The sequence below is a fragment of the Galeopterus variegatus genome, unplaced genomic scaffold (genome assembly GCF_000696425.1).
Source record: "Galeopterus variegatus unplaced genomic scaffold, G_variegatus-3.0.2 Scaffold13723, whole genome shotgun sequence".
In the NCBI taxonomy this organism is placed as follows: domain Eukaryota; kingdom Metazoa; phylum Chordata; class Mammalia; order Dermoptera; family Cynocephalidae; genus Galeopterus; species Galeopterus variegatus.
In genome coordinates, this window is record NW_007739834.1 from 1 (window position 1) to 9673 (window position 9673).

Consider the following 9673-nt stretch of genomic DNA (forward strand, 5'->3'; position numbering starts at 1 on the left):
CGAAAGAATTATTCGCCTTTTTTTGCTCTTGGAAATGCAATTAATACTCTGGTATCACAGCGTACAGCTCTCAGGATCGCGCTGTCTCCTGGCACGGCCGCTCCAGACCCGTCGCCATCTTAATCTCGTGTAACATGTTGACAAACAGTGGAAAGTCCTATTTAGTGAGGACGAGTGGTGAGAAATGGACTAACTTCTTGAAAAACACAATCTGAATAGACCTGTACCGTATATATTAAAGAAATTGAACCAGTAATTAATAACCTTCCAAAAAAGAAAGCACCAGACTCAGATAGTTTTACTGGTGAATTGTACTACAAATTTAAGAAAGAAATTCTTAATTCTCCACAATCTCTTCTAGAATATAGAAGCAGAAGAAACCCATTCTATGAGGCCAGCATTACTTTAATGCCCTAAAACAAAGATATTACAAGAAAGAAAAACGACACACCAAGCTCTTTCATGAACATTGATGCAAAAATCCTCAACAAAATATTAGCAAATTGAATGCAACAATATATGAAAATAATTATACACCACCACAAAGTGTGATTTATTCCAGGTATACAAGGTGGTACAACGTTCAAAAATCAATAAATGTAATCCATCACATTAACAGGCTAAAGAAGGAAAAACAATGTGATCATTCCAGTAGGTGTATAAAATACATTTGACAAAATCCAACACCCATTCATGATAAAAATTCTCAGCAGACTGGGAATAGAAGAGAACTTCCTCAACTTGATTAAGAAAGTCTATGAAAAAACCCCACACCTAACATCATACTTAATGGTGAGAAACTTGGGCACTTAGTTCCCCCTAAGATTGTGTGGATGACAAGGATGTCCACTCTCACCTGAATGATGGGAAGTAGGCAGCAATGAGAATATCTGGAGAAGAGCATTCCAGACAGAGGAAATAACCAAAGATGAGAAAGAGCTTGTAATGCATGAGGTACAGAGAGACAGCTAGGATGCTTGACGTGTAATGAACGAGCAGGAAAGTAGTAGGAAGTGAGATTATAGAGTAAGAAGGGGCCTACTTAAGCAGGACCTTGGAAGTAAGGTAAGGAGTTTGGATTTTATTCTCATAGCATCTGACTTTCATTTTGCTGACGTGAACCTCTCAGTTTTAGGAATCTGGAATCTTGGGAGACATTCACTCTTTGCATCTGAATTCAGAAGAAAAGGTGTGCCCATTAGCAGCTAATTCTGCCATTTCCAAGTTTTGTAATGAGCCAAATTCACTAAACCCAGAGAAGAAAGATATGTAGCCACCACTGCTTGGGGATTGTCACTAGAAAGCATGAAGCATTCACCAGGTAAAGAGAAAAAAGTGGGTAGAATTCTAAGCCAATTTTTTAAAGTATGTGGTTTCAAAGTGTACTTTTTCAAAATTACTAATCTCAAAAAACCAAAAACCAAAAAATACAACTGACAATCCAGAATCATCTTTAATGAGTTTTATAGTTATGCTTTTTTTAAAAAATCTAAGGTCATTGTAGGAAACGGCCTTAAGAAACTGTCCATGCTTTTGCTATAAAAATGCTATTAAAGGGTCCATCCCTTAGACACTACTCCTACTAATAATCCCACCAGAGAAATTATTTTAAAAATTAATACCAGGAAAACAGGTTTTTCCCAAGAAACACTTGTGATTTCTTCTTTCTGATAACAAGAGCTAGATACTGTACTTTATTTCCTTTTTTACACTGGCTGGTTAAAATTCGAAAGTCACAGAAACTGAACACACTCTTTGTGTTAGCATATTGGCATTCTCCTCAACTGTATTTACTTTTCATTGTATCTAGGATATTATTGCAAGCAGCCTCAAATCCATTTGGGAATAGATTGAGTATAAATTTAACCACAGGCAAATTTTATAACCAATTGTGTGTTACTCTCAATAATCCAAAATGTACTTTCAGTCTTTCTGTGAAATAATGTTAACAGTAGAGAATATAAGTGAATACAAATACATACAGACTTAAAAGCATTTTTATAACAAGTGAATTGAAGAGCATTTTCCTCATTTATGGAATCAGTTGTTCTTTGCTCTACGACAGCACATGAGAACACGGCCACTCTTGTCATTAGTCATCAGTGCTATTTGTATACCTTAAATGGATTCTTTGTAGTTTAGCTTTCTTATTTATGTTTTGCTTTTCATGTTGAATATTTCCATCTGGATGTCAAGAAAGTGCAAGTCCTGCTATAAATCTGCACTGAAAAAGGCTGAACCTGCAGGATAACTTAGCAAATGACATTTATGTTCAACCATATGGGTAGATATTTTCAAAGAGTAATTCTTTATCAGGTGATGAAACACCACTTATAAACAAAGGGTTTCCTGTCAATAGTTTAAAAAGTAAGCTATGTTTGTTCCTTTCTCAAAGGCTAAACTCTGATTCATTTTGTTTCTTTTCCATGATAATTTATTCCTGATAAATCCTCCAGTTCAGGGTTGGTCACAGGACCCCTAATTATATACTGAGTAAACTAGAACCTCCCAGCAGGAAATCCCTTTAAACTTTTGCCTTGTGGTGGCTGGGCATACACTTGAAAGTGCTGAATACATGAAACAAGTGCTGAACAAATCTACTGATCAAATGAAAATAATTACACTGTAAATACTTTTTTTTACATACAGCATTTGTTTTAAGGAATGTTACTGGCATACAAGCGAAAAGTGGGTTTGCCCTGCTGCTAATGGTCAGAGGCAAACTCAAGCCCTGCAGCCTTTGGTGTGACACATAAGAGTAAATTACAAAGAGAATGTCTTAATTTTTTGATAGTTAGGTATATTTTCATTATAAGTATATACAGATATGAGATACATCTGATATGTTATATATGTGTGTGTGGATACCTGTACATAGGTACATTTATTATATGTCAAATCTGGGTATAATTATAATAAGTCTCAAATGTTACCTCAATAAGCTTTAACCTGACTACATTATTTAAAATTGCAATACCCACCAGAACTCACCCCCACACTTCTGATCCTCTCTGTTTTGCTGTTTACAAATCATTGATCACCTTCTAATATACCATATAAGTTACTTACTTTGTATATTTATTATTTATTGTCTTCTCTCCCTACTAGATGGTAAGTTCCATTGAAGGCAATGGATTTTTGACTCAAAAAAATATTCCCATAGATGCAAGAAAAAAGTCCTTGCACTTTCTGTCTGTCTGATTGTGGCGGTCAAGATTGAATAGAGGGATACAGGGGAAAAAGATGGAGAGAGAATTTTGGCAATTTGGGAAAACAGTGCAGAGCCTCTTTTACTCCAGAGAAGAATCTAAGATTTGAATCTATATAAATGCTGGGAAATATTCCCTACCACCTTACCTGGTTGTTTATACCTTTAAAAGCATAGAGGTTAAATGAATTAAAAGCAAGTCAGTGACTTAAAAAAAAATATTCCCTACATTATCAAGCAACTTTTTAATTTACCAAAGATCTTGATATTAATGTATTAATTTCAAATACGGGATATTAAACATTACAATTATAAAGCTCTTGTGTTCTGTAAGTGAATGAGCATTAAATGTAAAATACATAGGTGTAAAATTTGGAATAATGACCCAATCAGACATCCCATCTCTTTTCTTTTCCCCTTACAAATGATCATATTCTAATTTCTCAGCTGGGAACTCAGAGATCAGAGCTATTAAAATAAGGTAAGCCAAAGGACTGTAAGAGACTCTCCTACAAACTTAGCTCACAAACTTTGTAATAGCTTTCTATTATTGTTTTCAAGCATTTTGCATTTTTTTTTTTTGCAACTGGGTCTAGGTGATCAAGGTAATTGAATTCCAGGGAATATATTTGTTCACTGGTATATTCCAAGTATATAGAATAGTGTCTAGCACAAAAGTGCTGAGTAATTGTTGAGTGATTTAAAACTTCATGACTCTATGAAGAATCTGAATATTTTCTACAAAGTGTATTACTTTGAACAGTTTTATAGAAGACATGTGTGACTATGTCTTCTCAATTCGTGGCACTCAGCTTACTTAATTTTTCTTCTTGATTACTTAGGTTAAATAAATATTGGCTTTTCTAAGTCAAAGCATTCATTTAAAACATTTATTTATAGAGAGTTGCTCAACTTTACACAGTAAAGTATTGTGTACTTATTTATTTCTAAGCATTGTACGATGAATGATGACAGAAAGTCGGGAAATTATTGTCCATTTCTGGGATCTTATTCTAGAATATGAGTATTTAAAATTTATAGTTATAACTAGTACTAAATTAAACAGAGGAGAGAGAAAACACTTGGCACTATTTACATAAACAGTGATCTTATATTTGTAAAATTCCATGGTCATGGATGAGTCATAAATTCCAAACACATTTCCACTGCCTATAACTGAAATACAGTCATTTATTGATATTTATCATTGTCAGACTTTAAAAAGTATGAAGCCCATTTATGTGAAAAGCACTAAATAGCAAATGACTAACTTTTCTTTATGTACCTGGTTCTTCCTAAATCATCCTGTTCTTACATTTCCTTAATTATCTTCCCTTGTGCAGTCACTGACAACCTGAGAGCACTCACATCAGAGGGGAGAGGGAAGAAGATGTTAAATGGCAAGGTATGGGAAGGAGAAGGGACCTCTACCTGCTGGACTCTATGAAGTTGCAAAGTCTGTCATTAGCGTATCCCCATCATTCCTTCCTCATCTACACGAGAATTCTTGCTCTCATGGTACCTCTGATTATCCTGATTTACCAAAGTTCTGCACTTTCCAAAATGCCACATTTTAGAAATTTATTTCTCTCTCCTCCCTGGTCATTAAAACACTAATTCCTTCAGTAACCTCCACCTTCTCAATAAAATATTAGGAGGAAATTCTGAACTTAACTACACAAATCATACGATTAAGTTATTCATAATAAAATTAGTTTATTTATTAATTTTAAAATTAGTTCATTTTATTAACCTATTAGTTGTCACGTGAACTCAAAAAATATTTATTAAACACTTAAATGTCTGTATTGCTAAGTGTAAAGAAATGCCTAAAACTCAACCTCCACCTTTAAGGAACTCAGTTTAGTAGAAATGAATGATATGCTTAATTTCCCCAAGGACGGTATTAATTTGAAGAGAAATGTTTGTTCACAGATCGCATTGCACTGATTTTCACAGTATGTTTGCAGTATCTCAGAGGCTGCCGTGGGCAATGAGAGATAGATTTCCTCTTACACCACACCCCTTTGCATGTTTTGAGCCAGCAATTCTGAATTGCCTAACCTTAATGCCGCCATCATCTCAATGTACAATGCCCTACCGTTCTTGCACAGTTCTTTTCATTCTTCAGAAGTCAACACATTGCAGAAACCTTTTTATTGTTACCTAATTAATCCCTCCACTTTCAAGCTAAATCTGCACCTTGTGTATCACATTGTGCTCTTTTTGTTTAAGCCTATCTGCTTTTTCAGTCTTTGAGCTCCTTCATGCAGAGGTTAGGAATTATTCATCTCCCAGTGGGCCCACAAATAAGTTCAACAGGCAACACTGACTGAAAATTATTGAAAACTTAGTATTGCTTTGTCTTATTACATAGATAAAAGTGAAATCGACCTTTTTTAGTAGCTCAGGTTTATCATTATAGATTGTGAATGATCGTACAATACTGTAATTTAGTGTTTGCCTCTGCTCGCCCTTAGAAGAGATGATCAAAGATTTAGGTTTTGTTCTAGGTCATCTCTGTTTTTAATTCTTTTCATTTTTTTTTTCTTCTTGCATGTCAGCCTTCAACCTTTCAGCTTTTTTTCCCCCTGCTGTCAGTGTACCTGCTTTTTAACAATCTCCCTGTTCTCTTTTCCTTCTTTCAAATTATCACCTTCTAATTTCTGGGGTGGGAAAACAAAGATCTGAGTTTATGAGTATAAGGTAAGCAAAAGGACTGTGAAAGACCTTCGTACAAACTGCTCAAGCTTAGCTCACAAACTTTGTGCTAGCTTTGTATTATTGCTTGCAAGCCTTTTACACTTGTTTTTATTTACAGCTAGGTTCTAGATAGTTGAGATAGATGGAACTCTGACTTCTATTTAAGTGGGATGTTTTCTGAATTTTACTATTCATTCTACTTTTAATGCATGGTTACATAACACAAAGGTTATATAATTGTAATGTTTAACATACATTTCTTTGAAATTGATACATTGACATCTAGATCTTTTATAAATTAAAACATTGTTTGATAATGCAGGAAATATTTTTCTTCTAGAATTCCTCACATAGTTTTTAAATTTTCTTATTTGCATTTTGGAATATCAATAAAGCTATTCTAGAATCTGCTTTCATCCTGTTGGAAACCTATGTAATGATGATAGTCATGATTGTTGAGCACTTTGTTTGGCTTGGGTACTGGGCGAAGCACATGGGTTACCTTAGTTAACCCTCACAATTCTAAAGGCAAATATTATTATCTCTATTTTGTAGATGGTGAAATTATACTTGGAAATTAAAATCATCCGTAAGCTAGTTAAATATAGGAGATAGGAGCCATATATTAATCAAGCTCAGAAAACTTGTTTTTCTTATATTTTCAACACTCTAGTTATGGTTTGCCCACTATTTCATTAATGTTTTTGGTAACACATTTATTGTTGACATATAACTCATATACTATACAATTAATCTTTTAGTAGTTACTTACCCATTTCCCCCCAGTAACTCCCCTGCCCCAGCCCTAGACAATCACTCATCTGTATTCTGTCTCTACAGATTTGGCTATTCTGGACAATTCATATAAATGGAATTATACAGTATGTGATCTTTCGCATCTGGCTTCTTACACTATTTCAATATCTTTATTTCAATATTTATATTTTAAGGTTCATCCATGTGTAGCATCTATCAGTACTTCATTCCTTTTATGTTCACATAAATTTTTTTATGGTGGTAAAGTACACATATCATGAAACTAACCATCTTAACCATTTTTAAGTGTAAAGTTTAGTGACCTTCAACACATTCATGTCGTGCAACCATCGTTGCCATCCAGAACAATTTTCATTTTGAAAAACTGAAACAGTATGTCTACATTTCACCCACCTCCATCAGCCCTGCAAAACACCATTCAACTTTCTGTCTTTATGATCTTGACGACTACAGGTACCTCGTATAAGCAGAATCATACAGTATTTGTCTTTTTATGACTGGCTTATTTCACTTAGCATAATGTCTTCAAGTTCATCCATGTTGTAGCATGTGTCAGAATTTCCTTCCTTTTTAAAGTCTGGATATTATGCCATTGTGTATATGTACCACATTTTGCTGATCCATTCATCTGTCGATGGACACTTGGTTTGTTTACATATTTTTGATATTGTGAATAATGCTGCTGTAAACTTCTGCGTACAAATATTTCTTCAAGACCCTGCTTTCAATTCCTTTTGGGTATATACCCAGAACTGGAATTGCTGGATAATATGATAATTCTATTTTTAATTTTTTTGAGGAACTGCCATACTGTTTTCCACAGTGGTTGTACCATGTTACATTTCCCTCCACACCTCCCCCCCCCCCCCCCCCCCCCCCAGTTCACAAGTATTATAATTTCTCCACATCTTTGCCAACACTTGTTATTTTTTGTTTGTTTTTTGTTTTTGATAGTAGCCATCCCAACAAATGTGAGGTGGTATCTTACCGAGTTTTTTACTTGCAAATTCCCAATAATTAGTGATTTCAAGCATCTTTTCATGTGTTTATTTGGCAGTTCATATATCTTTGGAGACATGCCTATTCCTTTGCCCATTTTGAGTTGGGTTGTTTGTTTGCTTTTCGTAGTTGTTGTTGAGTTTTAGTAGCTCTCTATGTATTCTGGATATTACTCCCTTATAAGATATATTATTTGCAAATATTTTCTCATACTTTGTAGGTTGCTTTTTCACTCTTTTTGTGTCCATTGATGCACAAAAGTGTTTAATTTTTGTGGAGTCCAGTTTGTCTATTTTTCCTTTTTTTGCCTGTGCTTTTGGTGTCATATCCATGAAATCATTCCCAAATCTAATGTGGTGAAGGTTTTGCTCTGTTGTCTTCTAGGAGTTTTATAGTTTTAGTTCTTAAATTTAGGTCTTTAATGGCGAGAGCAGCCAAAGTGCTGGTGTGGAGAGCAGCATCTCAAGGGGGCTCTAAGCAGTGAACCCATGGAAGGCACCTCAGGCCTGTTCCCCAAGACCATTCTGTCTCCCTAGGACTCTGGGCCTGTGATGGAAGACAGTCTCCAAGATCTCTGAAATGCCGTCAAGTTCTTTTTTCCCTTCTCTTGATAATCCCTTTCTCCTGTACTAATCTCCTTAGCAAATAGTTGCTGGGCTACATCATTAAATTGTTCTCCTGAAAATGCTCTCTCTGCTTCTCTACCATATGGACAGGCTACAAATTTTCTAAATCTTTACACTCTGCTTCCCTTATAAATTCTGGCTTTACATCATGTCTTTGTCACCATAACTCAGTGCAGCCTGTTAAAAATAGCCATGCAGCTTCCTGAATGTTTTGCTGCTTAGAAATTTCTTCCACCAAATTCCCTGGGTCAGCACCTTGAAGATATACATTCCATAAAGCTTTTGGACATAAACAGAATGCAGCCAAGTTCTTTGCCAGTTCATAGCAAGGGTGACCTTTGTCCCAGTTTCTAATAAGTCCCTTCTCATTTACATCTCAGATCTTCTCAGAATGGCTTTTACTGTCTCTATTTCTATCAGCATTCTTGTCACCACCTTTTAACCAGTTTCTAAGAAGTTCCATACTTTCCCTGGTATTCTTGTTTTTTGAACTCCCACCAGCAGCTAGACTTTTTCTAGCTTGCTCCTCCAAATTCTTCCAGCCTCTCCTCAACACCCAGTTCCAAAGGCACTTCCACATATTTAAGTAGTTGTTATAAGCAACATCCCACTTCTCTGGTACCAATTTTCTGTATTAGTCCATTTCTGTTGGTTATAGCAAAATACATAGAACTGGGTGTTTTATTAGAAAATGAAATTTATTGCTTATAGCTTTGGAGACTGGGGAATCCGAAGTCCAGGGAACACATGGGGTGAGGGTCTTCTCTGGTGGTGGCTTTTCAACAATGCAGGGTTCTCATATGGCAGAAAATGGTGGATGGTGTTAGGTAAGTGTCCCACTTCATTCTTTTGCATGTGGATATCCAATTTTCCCAGCATCATTTGTTCTAAAGATGATGTCCTTTCCCCATTGAATGGCCATGAAACCCATGTCAAAAATCATTTGACCATGTATGCTAAAGTTTATTTCTGGTCTCTCTGTTCTATTCCATTGATCTGTATAGCTGTCTTTATGCCTGTATCACACTGTTTTAATTACTGTAGCTTTGTAGTAAGTTTTGAAATCAGGAAATGTTAGTCCTCCAACTTCGTTTTGGGTATTTGGGGTCCCTTGAGATTCCATATGAATTTTAGAATGATTTTTTTTTCTATTTCTGCATTTCTGAGATTTTGAAAGGTATTGCACTAAATTTGTAGATCATTTTGGGTAGTACTGACATCTTAACAACGTTGTCTTCCAATTCATGAACATCGTTGATCTTTTTTTTTGTGTGTGTCTTTTGTCTTTTTCCGTGTCCAGCAACGGATCACAACCCTCAGTGTTGCCCCCGTACCGGACCGGGGACCGGCAACAGGATTG